This window comes from Phyllostomus hastatus, unplaced genomic scaffold, assembly GCF_019186645.2.
Source record: "Phyllostomus hastatus isolate PE091 unplaced genomic scaffold, TTU_PhHast_1.1 phas_contig_1, whole genome shotgun sequence".
Classification (NCBI taxonomy): Eukaryota; Metazoa; Chordata; class Mammalia; order Chiroptera; family Phyllostomidae; genus Phyllostomus; species Phyllostomus hastatus.
Window position 1 is genome coordinate 18,198,121 of NW_025333498.1, and position 21,688 is coordinate 18,219,808.

Consider the following 21,688-nt stretch of genomic DNA (forward strand, 5'->3'; position numbering starts at 1 on the left):
GAGACCACATATCGTATGATTACATGGATATGAAGTGTTCAGAAAAGGCAAACTCATAGAGACAGAAAGTTGATCAGTGGTTGCCAGGGCTGGAGGAGGGGAGATGAGAAGTGACTGCTTGATGGATATGTGGTTTCCTTATGGAGCAATGAAAACCTTCTAGAACTAGCTATTGGTAATGGTTGCATACCTTATGAATGTAGTTAGTACTACTGCATTATACACTTAAAATGGTTAAATGGTAAATTTCATGTGATACGTACTTTACCAAAATTTTCAAGTCTACATTTTTAAAGGGCCATGTTTGAGGAATATTTTCATATTTCCCTCCTATCTGCCAAATCCATTCCCTGGTAGCCACAGAGGGACTGGCTGCTGTCCCCAGCCATCTGGTGTCAGGGTGTCTCATCCAGGTGACAACAGAGCAACTTGTTTGCTGCACTCTATCACCATCTCCCTGGTTGGCAAACATCAGACATTAATTTTAAAAAATTGGGGCTTGGTTTGCATTTGAATCCTGCCCACTTGAAACTGGCAGGCATTATTCAAAACAACACACACAGGGATGTTCCCTGAGCTGTCAGCCCATCTCATTAAGTGTTGCTGCTGTGGCTTGCTGGCTCCCTGACAGTGTAGGAGGTGATGACTTCTCCTGCCATGTGTGTAGCCATGGCATATTATGAAACACCTGCTGCTCTGTCAGAAATACTATAGGTTGCTAAAGTTCAGGGACTCCCTCTTTCCACATAATCCAAAGTAATCCAGCCTGGCCTGGAATCACTTCCACATGATCCCTACTGCCCATGCCCAAGGCCACCAGGATCAATAGTGACTGCTGGAGCACCAAAAAGGTGCTGGAGCACCTTTTTGCCAATATTATTTGCATACATATTCCTATCAGACATGTTGTAATGTTAGTGAAGATATTCTTTCCTTTTTCCCAATAAGAAGACAAGTTGGGAAAGAATTTAGTAAATTGTCCAAGGATGTCAATTCGTTTAGGGCTAGAACAGCATATGAACATGCTTAGTGTTCACATATTCAATTGCTGTTTTACATGGAAAGTATTATGAGTTATAAAATATTTTCTGCCTCAAAGATTATATCAAACATACTTTTATTCTGAGATTCCTTAAAATACGCTCAATATTTCGTACTGATACACTATTACATTTGTCCCAATTTTCCCCCTTTTCCCCCCTTCACCTAGTACCCCTCACTCCCTCCAGAAATTCCCCCCTCCTTTGTTTGTGTCCATGGGTTATGCATTTAAGTTCTTTGGCAACTCTGCTTCCTATACTTGCTCTTAACATCCCCTGCCCATTCTGTACCTATCAATTCATACTTCTTAATCCCCTCACCTTTCCCCCCATTCCCCAGACCCCTTCTCCACTGGCCACCATCCCAATATTCTCCATATCTATGATTCCGTTCCTCTTCTGCTTGTTTGCTTAGTTTATTTTTTAAGTTTAATTGTTGAAAATTATGTGTTTATCGCCATTTTATTGTTCATAATTTTGATCTTCTTCTTTTTCTTAACTAAGTCCCTTTAACATTTCATATAATAATGGTTTGGTGATGATGAACTCCTTTAGCTTTACCTTGCCTGGGAAGCACTTTATTTGCCCTTTGATTCTAAATGACAGCTTTGCTGAATAGAGAAATCTAGGATGTAGGTCCTTGCTTTTCATCACCTCGAATACTTCTTATCAATCCCATCTAGCCTGAAAAGTTTGTTTTGGGAAATCAGCTGACAGCTTTATGGGAACTCTTTTGTACATAAGTATCTGCTTTTCTCTTGCCACTTTTAAGATTCTCTCTTTATCTTTAACCGTTGGCATTTTAATTATGATGTGTCCTGGTGGGGTCCTCTTTACAGCCCTCTTATTTGGGGCTCTCTGTGCTTCCTGGACTTGTTTGTCTATTCCCTCACCAAATTAGGGAAGTTTTCTTTCATTATTTTTTCAAATAGGTTTCCAATTTCTTGCTCTTTCTCTTCTCTTTCTGGCATCCCCTATGATGTGAATGTTGGAATGCTTGAAGTTGTCCCAGAGGCACCTTACACTAACCTCACTTTTTCTATTCTTTTTTCTTCTTGTTGTACTGATTGGATGTCTTTCTCTTCCTTATGTTGCAAATCATTGATTTGATTCTAGGCTTTATCCACTCTCCTGTTGATTTCCTGTAAATTGCTCTTTATTTCAGTTAGTGTATTCTTCATTTCTGATTGGGTCATTTTTATGCTATTGAAGTACCTATAGAGTTCCTTGAACATCCTTATAACCAGTGTTTTGAACTCTGCATCTGATAGACTGCTTATCTCCATTCTGTTTAGTTCTTTTTCTGGAGGTTTTTTTCTGTTCTTTCATTTGGGCCATTTTTCTTTGTCTCCTCATTTTGGCAGCCTCTCTGTCATTTTTCCATGTATTAGGTAGAGCTGCTTTGGCTCCATGACTTGATAGCATGGCCTAATGCAGTAGGTGTCCTGCAAAGTCCAGTGGTACAGCCTCCCCTATTCCCCATGGTAGGTATTTGAGGTGTGCCCTTCATGTGACCTGAATACTCCCTCCTCTTGTAGATGAGTCTTGATTGCTGTCAGCAGGTCAATGGGAGGGATTTATCCAATCCAGACAGCTGGTAGGACTGGCTGTGACCCCTGGCCAGTAAGGAGCCTCTAGGACAACTTCAATCACCTCCCTCCATGACCTGTGGAGGTGGTTGTGTGGTACTCCAACATAGTCTGTAACTGTCCTCTGGGTGCACATTCTCTGAGGTTTCCTAGGTGGTGCAGACCATGGTCAGCCTCCACCTGTGTTCTGTATGGGGCCCCTTGGCATAAGCTATCAAGTGATCTATATTTGGCTGCTGCTACTGTCTGGCCAGGGGCAACTCAGCAAGAGGTATGGGGGCTGGGCTCAGCTGTCGCTTGTTTGAGCAGATTTAGGAAGGTCTGAAGCCTGTGCCTAGCCCAGCCCTTCATTTGGAAAAGCCACCATTACCAGCTTGGGTGGGCCTGTAAGTTGGATGGGGTGGACCCTTAGATAATTGTCAGGATGACAGAGATTCAGATAGAGATTCAGCACTGTGGCTCTGTGTGGGGGAGGGCTCAGAAAAGGTACAATCATCACTGTCTGCAGTTCTGTCTGGGAGGAAGCTGTCCCCCAGCTCTCACTCTGATGACAGACACTTCAGTTCCTCCCTATATGGCACTTGTGTTCTTCCAGGTGTTGCCATGGTGCTGGAGCCCAGAGGGAGTGAATCTGAGTAAGTGAGTCCCATGTGTAGGATCACACCAAGAGAAGAGCACCACAGTTTCTTCCATTGACCTAACCCCCACTGGTTTTTACAGCCAGAAGTTATGGGGACTTATCTTCCTGGCACTGGAACCCTGGGCTGGGTGGTCTGATGTGAGGCTGGCATTCCTCGCTTCCAAAATATCCCCCCATTTATATCCACCACACGTGGGTTTTGGACTAGCCTGTTCAGCGTCTCTGCATCTCCACCTCTCCATTCCTCCTACCCATCTGGATGAATATGGTTTTTTTAATTCCTTAGTTGTCGGACTTCCATACAGCTCAATTTTTCTGATGGTTCTTAGTGATATTTCTTCTGTAGTTTAACTGTAAATTTGCCATGGTTGTGTGAGGAGGTGAGTTGCATTTACTTATGCCTCCATCTTGACTGAAAGCCTTTGCTTGATATTGAATAGACTTTTTTTCAAAACAACTCAGGTCTCCATTTGTGAAATAAAATTTGGAGAGCAGGTACCAAATGCCACATGCCTAAATAGAACTCCCTAGAGAAAAAAAAACTTCTTTCTTGTCAACCCAGAGACACACTGTGGCTGAATTTTTGTATTGTGTTTTAGATGTTGGATAATTTTCAGACCATTAAAAAGACAACTGTAGCCAAGCCTCACAATAAAAATAATGGAATCTCAGACAGGAGAACACACAGCTGATTCACCATAGAGGTGTAGGAGAGGAGGGAGGCAAATAAGAGGAGGCGAGAAGTCCACAAGTCATTTTCTCTCCACGAAAAGCAGAGCCTGGCTTCACAGTAGAAAAGACCAGCGTGGACGTGTGTCCTCGTCTCCTGAGTGCCTCGCTCTCCAGGGCCTGTTCTCCCATGTGGCACCTAAAACCATCAACAAGCATTAGAGATCTAAACCCAACCTCTGCTGGAGGTCTCATAGGCCCATCTTAGGAGGCTGAGATGAGATTTCTGAGAGCGGACAGGGTGAGGCCCCAGCCATTATGCCTTTGAGAGACTGAACCCACTCTGAGCCTCCCAAGGCACTGGGCACAGAGCACACAGAGTTATCCAGTGGGACACACTGACAAACCACAAAATACAGCCTGAGTTAGGACATGTGCAAAAAGAAGCTTTGCCTTACCTATTACATATATGTATATCAATTGTATTCAACATCAAAGATTAAGCTTCTAGAAGTAAAGCAAATAACACAAATGCTACAGTGACCCTGTCTTACAATTTAATGGTGAAAATACCAGCACTTTTCAGAGATTAAGCTGGCCTACAACATTATGTGACAGTTAAGACCCACTTCTGCAAACATTTTGTGTGTATAGCTTTTGAGGTTGAGTTAGTTTCACAGATGAGTCTTCACAGGTAATAGATGCTAGTGTAGGAGCCTCAGGTAAACTAATTTTCTGAGTATCCGAGTTCTCATCTATAAAGTGGAGATTCAGGTCCACAATCTCAGGCAAACATATAAAATGCCTGCAACAAATAACATGAATATTCACACTAAGTGGGATAAATGGGAACTATAAATAGCTTCATGTCCTTAAGAATAGAGCCTATATTTTTATGTAAGTCATTATCCTTCTCATTATTATCCTTTACTCCTCTAATCTAATTATTTTTAACATCATATGCTTCCTGGCAATGCCTCTCACACCAGCCACCTTTTTCCAGGCTATATTCACCCTCATCATGGCATATATAGACTAATGTAAGAATTTCCTAGATAATGTACCACCTCCAACCAAATATCCTTCACTCAATAGTCAGATCATTCTTATTAAGAATCACTGTAATTATTAACAAAACTCCAATGACTTGCTAGTGACAGCAGGACCAAGTTCAGATTCCTTGACTTAGGTTCTTACCCATTTTCCCGTGCTCCACCCAAACTTTACCCCCTTTAACTCTACCACCTCTGCAACCTCTCTCCCTCAATTCCATGGCCTGTGTAGCAGACTGTTCTCCAAACAGTATCTCCCATCCCACTTGCTCTTCCTATAACGTGACTGCCATGCGTTAAAGGTTGAGCCCATGTTCCTTCCCCTTAGATCTGGGTGTGCTTGTGACTATGACCAAAGTGGTAGTGGATGACTTACAAGGTAGGTTGTAAAATTCAAAGAGCTTCTGCCTGGTTCTCTTGGGATGGCTGCTCTTGTTACCCAGCCTCTATGCTGGGAAAAAGCCAGGTAGCCACATGGAAAGGCCACATGAAGGTGTTTTGGTCACTAACTCCAGCTGGTCCCAACTGACAGCCAACAGAAACTGCTGGACATGCTAGTAGAGTCTTCAGTTGATTCCAGCCCCTAGCTATCCCCTGAGCTGCCCCCAAATGACCCCAAGTGGAAGAGAACTCTCCCCGCAACTCTACCACCTGCCATGCTCTATCCAAATTCCTAATTTGTGAGCAAAATAAAAATAATTGGTTGTTTTAAGTGACTAATTTTAAGGTAGTTTGTTATATAGAAGAATATATCCTTGACTTCTTTTTGGCCTTTCTCAAATCCCACCTGCCTTTAAAAGCCTAGTATAGACCTCACCTCCTTCAGGATGTTAAACTTACCTAAAAGTGATTTCTGTTTCTCTCTCTCTCTCTTGCTTGAAGCTTGAATAACACTTGAGAGAGAAAAACATACAAGCCTGTATCTTCTTGGGAACTGCTTTCTGTCCTATCTCAGAAAATCTTACATACAACAGATAGTCTACACATACTTGTTAGATAACGAATTTTCTGGCTTCCAGAGTAAAGTAAATACACACAACAGGTACTAAATAAATGACAAACATGATGACAGGTGTTTGATATAAAAGAAAATATGATAGAAAAAGAGGGATAGTAAACTGATTTTTAAATGGAGTATTAGGTACTTGTTGGAAATTTAAACTTTTAAGTCTTTAAACTGTCTTTAGATTGAAAGAAGCAGATGCTTTTTTAATTAATAGTTTATATTCAGGAGTATGTGTGTGTGTATGTGTTGAGCCAACATGTGGTAGACCTGGATGTCTGCTCCGGGAATTGTTCCCTCATTAATAATTGAATTCTAAGTGGGAATTTTGAGAAGTGGCAGTAGCCATCCATGTTTGAGGGCCTTGTGATTACTCAAGTGTAATTAGAATATGGAAGGGTTTAGAAAAACACAGAATGCTTTCTGCCAAATACCATCTCTATCAGGACTTCTTAAAATAAGGATCATGAATCCTACGTGGTTGGCAATGTGTGAGCTTCATCAAGTGCATGCCCCACATTCTATATAAAATTTTGCATGTATGTGCATTTTTCTAAGGAGAGGATCTAAGACCTTTATCAGATTATCAAAATAGTTTTAGAAACACAGTTAAGCCAGGTTTTACCTTATCATGTTTGCCTTTAACTCTTATTCAGAGATTGTGCTAACAAGGCTGCCAAGGGCCAGCAAGGGGGACATACCAAGGCTGGTCTTGCTCTGTTGCTGTCTCACGGTCTTGCATAGTGTCCTTGGAGAAATCCTTACAAGCTCTCTAGATCTGCTTCTGGACCTCCCAACTGTAAAAACAGTGGGTGCACTAGAGCTACCAAGACATCTCAAGACAGTTTTCTCAAGAAGGGTCCTGAAGAGGAAGGAGAAGGCTGTCTCACTTGGTGTTTTTCCATTGGATTGTCTTTCCTATAAAATAACTATAATATTAATTTTGATTAAAATCTATAAGTGTTTACTATGGTTTATATACTAGATATTGAGTGCCCACAGTGTGACAGTCACTGATTATGAATTTTCCACTCACTCCTTTAAGACTTGGCCATTACTGAGTAGTCCACTCCAAAACTGCACCCATTTTTAGAGGTAAAGGAGACAGTGAAAATATCAGAAACCAAAGAGTAAGTGATTTGTCATTTAATTGGGTGGAATAAGGGTTGTGTGGGCGATCGAACAGAAACACAGTACTCCACTGGTGACCAGGCTGATTTGGCTGATCTACCGTATTAGGTGGCTGTCCACAGCTCCTTTGCCTTCCAGAACTGCATGCTCAGTTAAGACAATGGCTTCCCTCTCTAGGGAAAAACTTTCTTTAAAGACATGTAAGTAGTTACACTCCAGCACAGAACCTCTGAACCAGCTCTCACAGGAATAGAGAGTCATAAACAAACAAAAACAAACACAGGTACTTGATGGAAAACAAGACATATACTGAATAATTTGAACCCAAGTATAAAATGACCATAATTCTCATGCTCAAAGATTTCACTGAAGGAAGTAAGATTTTATGGCAATTTTGTATTAGAGAGGAAACACGAGACAAAGTACTAATAAGAAAAAAAGGTTTTCAGCACTTAAGAGGATAAAAAGTTCGACATCCATCATTTCATCATTCCTTAGCCCACTAATTTCCCCTTAATGTTAACATTTTAAAAACATATTAATACTCCATCTTTCCTATGTATATGAGTAACCTCTTGAATTAAACAATCACCTCATTGGACCCAAAGCCCATATGTTGTACTTTTAGACATCATTTGAATAATGAGGTGTCCCAACTAAATATTCAGTAAATATTTTATGAATGAATAAATGGGAGTTTCTCCTTAAAGCCTAAGATGGTGGTAAAACCAATGACATGGCTTTATAAGGAAGTGGAACAATTCCTTCTAACTCACCACAATTAATATCCACAATGTATTTCTTTCATTAAAAGTAAAAGTATAAATGGAGAGCCTTCAATTGTTGCTGATAGTTTGGGAGTGGGGACACGGAGACCTATACAAGGGCTGTTCTCCTCTTGGTTTATGAAGACCAGGGGAAGGGTTAGGAGACAATCTTATTTATTATCTACCTTTGGAAATTGTGGTTTCATTAATTTGTGCTACTTAAGAAAAAATAACTGCATTGAAGAACAACATATAAATAAGTTGCACTAAAGAACAACATATGGCACAAGTAACTGGAGTTTGGTTTTCTCTAACCTGTGCTTCATGCAATTCTCCCTCCTGACCTCCCCCATGACTGTGTGCATACTGTGTTGTGTGTGTGCCACACCATTCTGGACTTCAGATAAATTTGCACATATGCGAACAAAATGCCTGGAGCAGCAAAAGTGTTGGAGTGCACAATATCTTCAAACTGTGTTAAAAACTATGTAGGAAGTTTCTGGAATCACCTCAAGACCAGGAGAGGTCTTACCATAAAAAAATATATCTATGTGGTAAAAAGAGCTAAACATAGAACTCCACCAGCATGCTTAGAAAGACCTTAAGTTTATATAAGATATTCACTTTACAGTGCCGCAGGTTCGATTCCCAGTCAGGGCACATGCCTGGGTTGCAGGCCACGACCCCCAGCAACCGCACACTGATGTTTCTCTCTCTCTCTCTTTCTCCCTCCCTTCCCTCTCTAAAATATAAATAAATAAAATCTTTAAAAAAAAGACATTCACTTTATACCACACATGAAATTGCCTTAGACAAAGGTGCCTCTGGATTCTTTTTTCCTTTTGGTCATAAATGAAATATCCAAGAGCTGACTCATATAATATCTTCATTTTTCTTTAAGTCAATCACTTTAGAATGAAAACAAATTGCAGGAAAAATAAAGGTGGGAAATGGTAGATTATCTTTTACCCAGATCTCCATGGCATTTAGAGGTGAATTACTTGATCATCTTGATATGAGGGGCTGTTATCATGACTCTGATCTCCCTACAAAGTGTGCTGAGGTTGAAATGGGGGAGAAAGACATTTTTTAGTAGGATGTTCTTTCACATCATGATTTGTACAGAGAAAAAATACATCTCATCTCTCAGAAAACCAGAGGAAAGACCCTCTAACAGGCCACTTCTTATAAGAAATGATATGTAATAATATGAAGGGCTAAAATAAGAAGAGTAGCTTTCTTATGTAAGAGGATATTCTTTTCTTAGGTAGCTCTTGATGTTCACCTCAGGGCATCACAAGAAGCATGACTGACACAGTAGGCACTTCATGTTTGTAAATTAACCCCACATTATAGATTCCAATTTCTTCATACATGTTGGTGAGAGTGGGTACTACTCCATATTTAGGCTATTGCTCTCCAAGTGAATATAAAAAATTTTTCTCACATATGTTCCATTAAAGGAGGCAGAAAGTTAGTTTTTTGTTGGTTTATCTCCCTCTTGGATTGTTTATTTGGTTGGTTGGCTGCTTTATGCTGACACTCCTCAATCACAAGACGGTAAGAGAGAGCAACAGCATGATACATATTATGAGGTTTCAAGTCAGGCAAGACCAGTTTCATCCTAACTCCCTCACTTGACCAGCCGTCCAGCCGTGGGCAAGTTTCTTAATCTCTCCAAGTCTCAATGTTTTTATTCATAAAATAGAATAATAGTCCCTACTGGCCAGAATTGTTAGGAAGATTAAATGGGACAATGTATATACAGTGCTTACTTAACATAATGACAAGCCTACAGAAAGCATTAGGCACACAGCTAATTTTATGTGCATTATTATTAGCTCGTAAAGGTAATGGCTGGGATTAAACAAAATCATACATATAAGTATTTAACATGGTCCTTGACATATAATGAATACTAATGCTTATACAGGAACACAATTTAACACACAATGTGAACCATCTCCCCTTAATTCCCCAGGGAGATTTCTTGCATGATAGTTTCCCTACCACATTTCTATGTGCCATACACAGGTCTATCCCAAGCATATATCATGAATCTCTCACTCAGAATTAACTTTAAAAATGCTTCCCAGTTGCCAGAAATCACAAGAAATAGAAACAAGTACCAGAACGTTCAGATTTGCACTGAGACTGCAGGTAAACATTCCTACTTTGATGTGACAGTTTTGGATGTTGAAAGCACTAAATGACTAGCACCAAAGATGCTGCCACGTAGCCACGAGCTATTTCCAGTCATTCTTGCATTTCCCGGCATTACCTGGATGGGATATGTGCAGAATGCAGATTTGTCATCCATGTCATTCAAATAATTATGGCCTGACTGATGTCCTGTGTCACATCCTCAAGTCTCTTTGCATGACTCACCATTCAGCTGGAAAGCAGGAAGTGCTCCATTTGGGGGAGGAAGTCAAAAGGACGCCACACCTCGGGACAATACCCTCCTTACCCAAGCAGTGTTATTATTCTCATCTACCTGGCAACACCCAAACAGAGCATGTTTAAACACCATCAGAAAGGAAGATCGGGGCTATGAGTTTACGCCAGTGTCTCACATCTGAGACACCATAGGAAAAAGAGCTACAACCAAGACCATGTTACACCCACCCCATATCCACTAGACCAAACCTCTAACCTCAAAGCACAGAGACCTAAGCCCCCTTCAGTTTACTCTGGCACATCTCTTGGAAGTGATATTCATTGACATAGAACTAAATGTAGGTAGGCAGAAATGGGTGTGTTTTGCATGTATTAATGCAGGCACACACGTCCATACATGAGAAGGTTTTGGCACCCGAAGAATGTTACTGTGAAAAATCTTTGTTGTAAAGATTGTCTATTTATCAATTTACATTTTTTTTTCAAAATAAGACTGAATCTATACCAAGATGTGACATCTTTTATTGCACAGAGAGTATATTTCTATTACAATGGGTCAGGCCTTACCTCCCACTTTCACTCAAAAGGACTGGAGTGGCAAGAAATATCACCCTAATTCAAGGCCAGGAAAGTGATGCACAATCTCAATCTCTCCAGGCCTAAACACACATTCCAATCTCCAAATGCACACTTCAGAGAAACAAAAAACTGGCTAGTTCTGTGGGGACCCTAATCTTCCACTGCCACTGAGCATTTGACTTCTGAATTGGAATGGATGATAAAGAGACTTTATTTTTTATAATTGCATGGGTATTTTTTAGCAATTTATAATTGTATACTTATTTATATATCAGTAAAATTAAGAGATTAATTATCGAGAGTGTATTCTAACAATACACATCTATAAAACATGTTTAAGGTAGGATCAAGTTATATATTTATATATATAATTATAACTTAGTTAAATTCTTTCCCTCAATGTTTACCCATGTGCTAAACTCGCAGATACTCTACCACCACACAAGCTATATTTTATCTCATTTTATAGGTGAGAAAACTGGAGGACAAACCTCTGGCCTAACATCCACACAGCCAGGAAGCAGTAAAATCTCATTTAGAGACAAGCCTGTCTGACAAGCAGGCCGTATGCTTTCCACCCTAGAAACCGGGCCCTTTACTTGTTAATGAACTTGCAAGTTATGAAATATGTTTGTAGCTTGATGAACAATTTAGAAGTAATGTTTTATAAATAAATCAATTAGCAATACACCACCACCAGAGGTCTCCTGTGTAATTCTCCCAAACAATCTGAACACAATTTATAGCTGTAAATAGGTCACCTAAACTACCGAAATGAATGTGACATTTATTTCACATATCACAGCGGGTAGATGACACTGCTATGAGGTGCACACTCACTTTTCAGGGCCTATTCGCTCCTACTTTAGACACCACGCTAAAAAGGGGATTACACTGTTTCCCAACCTTCAACAGAGAAAACGCCCCAGTGGAGGCAAAGAAGGGGTATGTAGAGGCAAGAGTACGGACTTCAATGACGAGTCAGAGCTGGCAATTTGAGCAAGGGGAAAACAAAAAAGCTACAGATTCTGTACCATACTAGTGCTATTTAGTGTGGGCAAAACCCCCCACACAGCTCAGAGACCTCTGAGGACACCAGCCAGTGGGAGCCCAGAATAAAATCAGGATGCCAGACATTATGTTAGAGGAAAACAAAATAAACATTTTACCTAAAAAAAAAATTGGATAACAATTTTAAAATTTTCTTCCAAAAGAAATTTTTGATGTTTAATGAAGGAGTATTTCCCTTTATTGAAAACCAATCTTTTGAAGGGCTTCTCATTTCTCATAGAGGTTAAAAGCTATTTGTTTTGTTTTTTGTTTTTCACAAATAAACATCTATTTACAAGGGGCACATTGTATATTTAAGGAGGTTTCCAAGCTTTGCTGGAAGGGCATCTCACTAACTGTTTTTCTCTTTACCAGCACCATTCACCACCATTTTAGCCTGACTCCAAATCAAGTTTTTAATTACGAGTAGCTGCTTCTTCTACTTCCATATATACACCCAGTCTGAGACACTCCTTTCAGTCTCCTTCCCCTCTGCTATGTTGTTACACATGGTTATATCCTGTTTTTCTAGAACCACTAAAGGGCAATGCTTCAAGCACCTGGGAATAATCCAGCCACAAAAGTGGAATTACTTCATCTCTGCATCCAGGATTTTTAGCTTCAACAGCCAAGGCAGTCTCACTAAAAATATCTGATCTGAGAAGGGAATGATGGGCCCAGCACTGAGCGGCCCACCATTGATCTGGCCAAGAGAAACAGCCGGTGATATAATCTGAAAATGCATTCTTCCCTTTAGCTTCCCCCCAAATAGATAAGGATGAATTACTGCTGGGAACTACATTTCATAGCAAACAGAGCCAGAAACTGACTAATTTGGGACTAGCCTCCTGAAGTAGCATCTCTTCAGCAACAAGAAAATAGAAGAAAAAACATTAAATGGATAAATTAAAATAATTTCTAGGAGAAGCGGTAGACAAAGAAGGTAAAAGGATTAGCCAAAGAATATGTATACAACTGCCAAGAAATATTTTAAAAGATGCTTAACTTCACTCATGATTGGAGAAACAAAATAGTAGTAAGACGCCTTTCCTTCATGGCAAAATTTTTGAAGTTTGAAATTGCCCACTGTTAAAAATGTGTCAAAACAACTTTACACACAGATGCAGACAATAGTGTGGTAATGGCCAGAGGGAAGGGGGGTAAGTGGCAGGGGGAGGTGGGCAAAGGAGAAGAGGGGATTGGGGACATCTGTAATAGTGTAAATAATACAAAATAAAGAAAAAATAAAAAAGTTTTTAAAAAGTTTTGCTTTAGAGTTACACGTCCTTGGGGATTTGTAACTAGGGCATAGTTCAAGGAAAAGAGATTAGAGGGAAAAAGTTAATGAATGAAATGTCTTGAGAAAGAAAACCACAAGGCAAGTCAGAAAGTGTTTCTCCAGTCCTAAATGACTGATCACAAAATACATCTCAAAAAATAAACTTGGAAAATACATTTTAATACATTTGGCCAAAGGGACATATTTCTTAAGTTTACAAAGTGCTCCTTTAATCTTATAAACTATACATACAACCTAATAGACTACTAGACAAAAGATATAAACCAGCCATTCACAGTAAAAAAAAATATACAACTGCCAAGAAATAGTTTAAGTGAAGCTTAACTTCATTCATGATTGGAGAAACAAAATAACCATAGGATGTCTTTTCTTCCTGGCAAAATGTTTAAAGTTTGAAATTGCCCACTGTCAAAATACCTCTACTCACATACTGTAGGGGGGAGTGTAAATCAGTGCGTAATTAGAAAATATTCATCAAACTTTAAATTTCATATGAAGTCCTTATAATTCCATAGGCAAGAACTTACTCCATAAAAGTACATGAAGATGTATGTATAAGAATATCCACTTCAGCATTGGTTCTTTAAAGATTATATTTATTTATTTTTAGAGAGAGAAAAGGGAGAGAGGCAGAGAGGGAAAGAGACATCAATATGTGGTTGCTTCTTTTGCATCCCCAACTGGGGACCTGGACCGCAACCCAGGCATGTGCCTTGACTAGGAATCAAACCGGCGACCTTTGGTTGGCAGCCCGGCATTCATTCCACTGAGCCACACCAGCCAGGGCGGTAGCGCTGTTGATAAGAACAAAAATCAACACTTGTTCATCAATCGAGGAAAAGGTTAAATAAATTACACTAATCCAGCCATAGGAAGGCACTGTAGCATAATGTGATTAATGGGAATGGACTGAGACAGAAGTATCTCTAAGACACACTAAATGGGAAAAAGCAAGATAAAAACAATATGAATAACACAATTCCATTTGTGAGAGTATATAAATTAAATGTTTTAATATATACAATTATATAGTTGTTGCTCATTACAAACCACCCCAAAACTTAGTGTCTTAAAACAATGACTGTGTATTATTTCTCACAATTAAGTGGGCTTCTTTTTTTTTAAAAGACAACATTTGTCACACTGGATTTTTTATTTTCTTCTTATTATTTTTAAGATTTCATTTACTTATTTTTAGAGAGGGGAAGGGAGGGAGAAAGAAAGAGAGAGAAACATCAACATGTGGTTCCTTCTCACATGGCCCCCAGTGGAGACCTGGCCCACAACCCAGGCATGTGCCCTGACTGGGAATCAAACCTGTGATGCTTTGGTTCACAGCCTGTGCTCAATCCACTAGCTATGCCAGCCAGGTCTGTGGGCTTCTTTGTTAGTCCTTCTGTTGGTGGCACCTGGGCTTACTCAGGTGGCAGCAGTCAGCAGGGAGGTGGCTGGACGAGGTGGTTTCACTTCTCTGGGGATTCAGCCAATGTGGTTAAAATGACTGGAATGCACCACATGCACTTCTGCACTCAGGGCTGGCTTCACGGGCATGAGACCAGTGCCTTGTGCACTCAGTTCAATGCTCTGCTGTCACTATCTTGAAATTCTTAACAATTTTATCTTTGAACTTGCACTTTTTAGATAAGTCCATCTGCACATCATATATGTGTGAGCAGAGGAGACAGTGCAACAGGCACACCCACTGTTCCTTGACACCCTGTTTACACACAGCATGCACACTGCCTTGGGAGGACAGAGTTCTGGTGGACTCCATAAGCATGGGGGTTCGGCAGCATGCAAAGCAAGTATGGGGCAGGCATGTTACATCCTCCAATGAGTAAATCCAGCTGCTGGGAGCCCCGGGGGTCCCATATTCTATTCTAATCAGAACTTGCTCTGAACACACAAAGAAAGCCATGGTACTGATGAAGAAACTCTATCATATCCGTTCTTATTCATGTTACTTCCCTGGAGTAGCCAACCACTTACACTGCCAATAATGACAAGGAGGGAAAAGAAAGCTAGGGAAACCCATAGTCCTTTTCCAGTCCTTCCTTACTCAACTGTCAGCTGGAGGTGGAAAGTGCAGGGAGAAGGACGTGCATCAAGAACTAAAATGTACAGTTCAATTAGTTCTGTGCACGGTTCTCACCGTTCCAGTAAGAATGAAGTACATACACATGTATGGAGCTAGAAAACATGAACTATGTCATTTTGGTGATTCTGCATATGACTTAAATGTCCTTTTATTTGCATTTAAAATTAGCATTGCACCACAGAAATACAAACAGCAAATTTATGCTAATAATTTAATTTTTTATTTTTCTGCTTAGAACAACTTTAAACAGCAAATAAGAAACATGAGTTTAGATACAGAATGCAGAAGGAAGGAAAAGGCTTTATATTTTGGTACTGTTAATAACACTTGTTCTCTCTGGGGGAACAAGGGACCTTACATTTCTCTTTTTCACCAGGCTCTGCAAATTACGTACTTGGCCTTGTCTGTACTGTTTGAATTTGAATATATATGTTCCACTTTTGTGCGTTAGAAAAATGGGCTTCCCCTCACCACACCCCTTTCACTTTTTTATTTCACATATATGAGCTTTATGCTCCTACCTTAAATCATCAAACATCTGTTTTAAAAAATAACGTAAAAATAATGGTAAGATCCAGGGAACTAACTGCTGAAAGAAGACAGGTACCCAAATGGAAAAGAAAACACACACTTTGAATAAACAAAGGCAGTATTTCACGTTATTATTCCAGCTCTTTCTCTTTCATGGGTGAACATTCTCCCTGATTTATAGCACTAGAGCCACAGTCAACACAACGAAATTAAACAAGAATAACATGTCAGATTAAAAAACCCAAACCCAATTTTATGAACTCAGCTCATGACAACTGCACTGTCAACATAAATATTCATACTCTCAAGGGCCACGGGTACAAGGTCATGTGCACCACAAGAAATGCTCGCCTTGGTTAGTAGACATACACATCAACTCAGGAAATGTGGAGGGTATCTAGAGGTTATTCACAGGGGTAACTTCTTGGAAAATTAATGCCCAAATAATTCCCCATGTTTTATTAACTAGCACGGTATCAATGCGATATCCCTTAGCCACATGACAGTCTCTATTCAAGTTGGAAGAGGTATTATTTTTATTTCTTATACTTTTAGTATTACTAATCACATATAATACTTAGAATTTTCAACAAACTTACTAGTTCTTAATAACTAAAAAAATAAAATTAATTATACTACAAAGATATTACATACTTAGTTAAAATTTTCTATTTGAACCACAATCACATTTTGCAATAATGTTTCCCAGGTTTAAAACATTAGAAAATGGCCCAGGCTGGTGTGGCTCAGTGGATTGAGCACCAGCCTGCAAACCAAAGGGTTGCTGGTTTGATTCCCAGTCTGGGCACATGCCTGGGTTGTGGGCCAGGTCCCCAGTTGGGGGTGTGTGGGAGGCAACCCACCAATGTTTCTCTCCCTCTCTTTCTCCCTCCTTTCTTATCTCTCTAAAAATAAACAAATAAAATAAAATGCATAAAATTTAAAAAATATCAGAAAATGCTCATAAGATATTCAAGTTGTTGATATTTAATAAAATAGTAAAGCAAAAGGAGAAAGTAAACTAAACCCTGGGAGGTCTGCTGGGGCCAATTTGTGTGAGGATTGTGATTCTTTTAGAAATTGTAAACCTTCTTTTTCTTTCTCAAAAGGTTACAGAAAAAGAATCATGCAAGCTCTGGAAATTTTGTCTAATAACCAAAGAGAACACTGTACATTAAATGTTCTACAGAAGAAGGGGATAACAGAGAGTTGAAGGGAGTTGATGGTTAGGGGCTGAGGTTGGAGAGAAGCACACTCTTCATATACATACACACACACCCTGTTGCACTTTTTGAATTTTTTTTACCAGATGCATATGCTACCTAGTCTCAATAAATTATATGTCTTTAAAATAAAAAAGAAGACAATTCTTGCTCTGCAGTCTATAGCTAGTTTTCAAAAGTGCTGCTGTCTGAGGTTGTCCAGTTAGTTTCACGAGCAATATTAAATGTGGACCGTTTAGGGGAAGATATGGAACTGAGGATACAGAACCATACTTCCATGAAAACCTGCTACTAAACTTTAATTGTCTTGGAAATGTATTCTACTTAAAGGCCAGTGGATCCATAAAGTAGAAGTATTTATTTAAAAACAGGTTTTGGTATAATCTCTTACTGAAAAGCATTTCTCTTTGAGTCTGAAACTGGCATTTTTCCCCTAATGATTTCTTTGTCACTACATAAAGGTATTCTGCACACCAATGTCAAAGCCTGTAAAGCCACAATGAAAATTATTTTCCTATCTCCCTTCTCACCATCACTTCTGTGCATGAAACTGAGGGAAAATATTCATCATTCTCTTGTGTAAAGGGGAACATGCTATATGGTCTGATAAGGTTTTTGTGGGGGGTTTTTTTTTACTCTGTTGAAAATGATCCTCCATTTTTGGGGGTCAACATATCCCTTTTAGATGAGGATAAAAGCTATGGGTCCTCTTTTCAGAAAAATGTGCAGACATAAAAAAATAGGAGAGGTTTGCAGCTTTCTTGGTAGCTGATCCATAACTCCCCAGGGCTCATGAGCCCAGACTGGAAGCACCTGTCATGGACCAGTCCCCTTTTCTGACTCCACACACAGATCTACCTGCCAATGGACTAAAGAAGTTACTGTATTACCACAGGACACATTATCACTTATATCATGTTATTTTTCAAATCAGCTACAAAGAAAAGTAAGATAATATCTTCATGAGGCAGACTTGAATGCTTTTAAACCATGAAATAGCCAGATTTATGGTAAAGTTAATGCATTTAAAATTTATATGCATTAAATATTATTTAAAAATGAGAAGTATACAGATGAAGATAAAATATTTGCTAAAATCATAACAAAGGGTTAAGGTCTTAATCAAATAAAGCATTCAAACAGATTGATAAATAAATGCCAGTGTATGAATGAGTAACAAGTCCTAATAGAGAAAATATAGCCAGTAAAGAAACATATAAGAAAATCTCAATCATCCCAGGAGTAATCAAAGAAACACAATGACAACAACAGTGCCTATTACAATGGAAAAAATACATAATGATCATGCTGAGCAAAGCTGGGTGTATTGGCATTCTCCAATACTCTTGATGGCTGAATAAAGCTATTGAACATAAATGTGATCATATATATCAAGAATTATCAAAGCTTTCATTCTGTTCAAATTAGTCATTGTTATTCTGGAAATATATCCCATAGAAATGATTCTCCAAGTATAGAGTGTGGGCAACTGGGGGCTCCCAACCCATAGGGCTATGAGTTCAATACTCTTTTCATTATAATACCAAGATATTACTTTCCATTTTCACTCTAAATTTTTCAGAAGCTGCATGTGACAACACCATTTCTCCAAAAGCTAAGAGAATGTGTGCTTGTAGGACAGTAGAATTGGGGGGTAATTTTGTACCTTATTCTCACACTTTCAATAACCAGATCACATAGGCAAATAAACAAATAAACCCCACTCGCTCTATCCCTAAAGTACTGATTGCCATTATCACTTAAATGTGCCAGAGACCCCAATTTGGAAGTAGAATGTCTATATGAGAAAAAGAAAAATTACGCTAACAAATTTAATACAGACCAGTAAGGAAAAACATATTATTCAATCATAGAGCCTTAACACAGGGCAAAGACACCAACCAGGTGTGTGCAGAAGCAGCAAGGACACAGAAGCACAGAAGGTCACCGAAGCCCACTGCCGGGAGACCAGAGTTCCCAGGCCCGGCTGCCCGGTAGGCCCCTCTGTGGAGCATTATGGAGCTACTAATGAGACATATACATAGAAAAAATATTGCTAAGAGCAACGTCAACAGTTTACTGCCTAGGTTTTCTTCTAAGAGTTTTGTGCTTTCAGTTCTTACATTTAAGTCTTTAATCCATTTTGAGTTTAATCTTGTGTATGATGTTTAGAAAGTGGTCTGGTTGTGTCTGTCCAACCCTAGCCCTGAATCAATGGTGTTGGTGTTTTCCCAACACCATTTATTGAAGACATTGTTTTTACCCCATTGTACATTCTTTCCTCCTTTGTCAAAGATTAACTGACCATAGAGGTGTAGGTTTATTTCTGGGCTCTCTAGCCTTGTAGTGTAGTTTGATATCAGGAAGCGTGATACCTTCAACTCTGTTCATCTTTCCCAAGGTTGCTTGGGCTATTCAGCATCTTTTCTAGTTCCATGTAAATTTAGGGGCAGTCACTTCATAAGGTATATAAGTGTCTAATTACTATGTTGTACACCTGAAACTAAAATAATATTGTATGTCAGTTGTAATTGAAAAAATATTTTTTCTTAAAAAAAGCATAAATGGTAGGTACCAAATAGACAGGGGGATGTTGAGAATCGTATAGGAAATGGAGAAGGCAAAGAACTTATATGCATGACCCATGGACATGAACTAGGGGGCAGGACTGCCAGACAAAAGAAGAGTGCCGGGCAGAGGGGAGTACGAGGGAAAAATTGGGACAACTGTAACAGCATAACCAATAAAATATACTTTAAGAAAAAGAAGGAGCAGCTACAGATGCCCAGGCTCCATTCTGGTTTCATTGGTCTAGGGAGGGCCCACAGATGGGAATTTAAACAACTTCCCAGGTAATTTTAATGTGAAACTAGTTTTAAGAACTATAACTATAAATGATGAAAGATACCAAGAAGTTCTTCTTGCCTTTGAAATAGTATGTTTTAATACAGCATGACCTGTTGTGCTATGCATTTCCTTTCCATTCACATGAGTGGTGGCTCTGCCTTCTTGAATTTGCAAACCAAAAGGAAGGGTGCTAAATTTTTCAATTCACCAGGCACCTGGTGACTTGATCAATGTTAACTTGCAGCACTGTTCTCAGAAATGTGGGATTAAAATAAAGGCATCTTTATTTTATCAAGAGATGTCTCAGGAAGCCGGAGAGCTTTCCAAATAGTCATCCAGCAAAGCTGGGTTAAAGCAAGAATAGATCAGAATTTCAGTCCAGACCACTGACCACATCAATAACCTTTGGAAGGTCTGTCTTGCATTTATTGGCTTGGGCTAGACAGCTCAAAACGTTGAGGTCAGAGAGATCAATCAGAACAAGACAGCAGGAATTCAGAACGGCTGTCTTTTTCACAGGATTTCCTGCTGCTCCTTCCTCGGTGTCAGATACCCTGCCCCAGTGACTGTGCCCTAACCTCTCCTTGGCGGCCTGGAGACATCTTGGAATGGAATTTGGCCCAATGAGAGCAGGAAAGTCCCATGACCACAGAGCTTCCTACACATAAAGAGCTTAACAATATCCCCAGTCCACACCACGAGTTCCTTCTGAAAGCCTCAAGTTCTTAAAGTTTTCCCAACTAAAACTGCCTTTGCCTGGGGGACCTATTAAAACCTTAGAGCAGATTTCTCCAGATGATGACTGAACAACAAGCAAAACACAAAGCTGGGCACTTGGAAATACAACACATGACACCCTCAGAGGGCAGGCGGACAGAACCCAGCCCCCCAGGGCCCCCCAGGAGGAGAAGGCAGAATGTGGGGAGAGAAAGCCATGCCCCTTCTGTGCGGTCAGTCCCTTGGGATGAGGCTGCCTCCAACGCTGTAATTTGGTCAACTGACCCCAATCCTTTAAGGAAGCTGAAAAACAGCCTTGTTAGCCACAAGAATTCAGAACTAGATCTGTTTGTCTTCGGATGAAATGATACCCTCCCCAGTGGAAATGAGTCTCCCTGCTCGCCCCCATACGTCCTTCAGCACACTGATCTTTCTCACAGTGCCATTAGACCAAGCAGGGTGAATGGCGTCGGTGCTTGTCTGTCTTCTCCATGAGACTGAGAACCAGAAAGACAGACATGGTGCATTCTGCACCTCCACAGGGTGGGAACCAAGTATGTTTGTTGAATATGACAGAAGCTTCTTAAGAATGAAAATTTCAAAGTGGCATCAATTAACATTGAGTCCAGCAGCTCTTTTGCAGGCAGGCAGCCCTGTGTGCTAGCCCAGAGGGTGAACAGGGCAGCTGCAAGATGAAAGCAGGGGAGAGGGTGAGAGAGAGGTGTCAACAGCGTGCTGGCAAACGCACAGCAGTGGGAGGAATTTCAGAACCTCTGTTAACAAAACCTCCTAAAAGACCTGAGTACCCGATGCACATTCCTGAAATGAACACCCAAAGGCACTCCAGCTCCAGAGGAATGGCTGCTGCTTACAGCACCCTACCAACAGGCCTGCCTAGCAGCATCTGGCCATTCCTGGCACCTGCCAGCAGAGCCTCGATCTGTTCGGACCCCCTGATTGTCTTCTGAGAAATAGTGAGATCATAGCTGCAGAGCCGATAGGACTTCAAGTCATCAATAATGTAACAGAGTTCCCATAAACACTAAGAACTT

At 40.0% G+C, this 21,688-nt stretch overlaps 1 protein-coding gene across 3 annotated transcripts in view; it reads right to left on the minus strand.

Moving 5' to 3' along the window:
* Positions 1–21,688, minus strand: part of RAPGEF4 (Rap guanine nucleotide exchange factor 4) — a 277,658-nt gene that overhangs the window by 190,594 nt on the left and 65,376 nt on the right. The window lies entirely within an intron of this gene.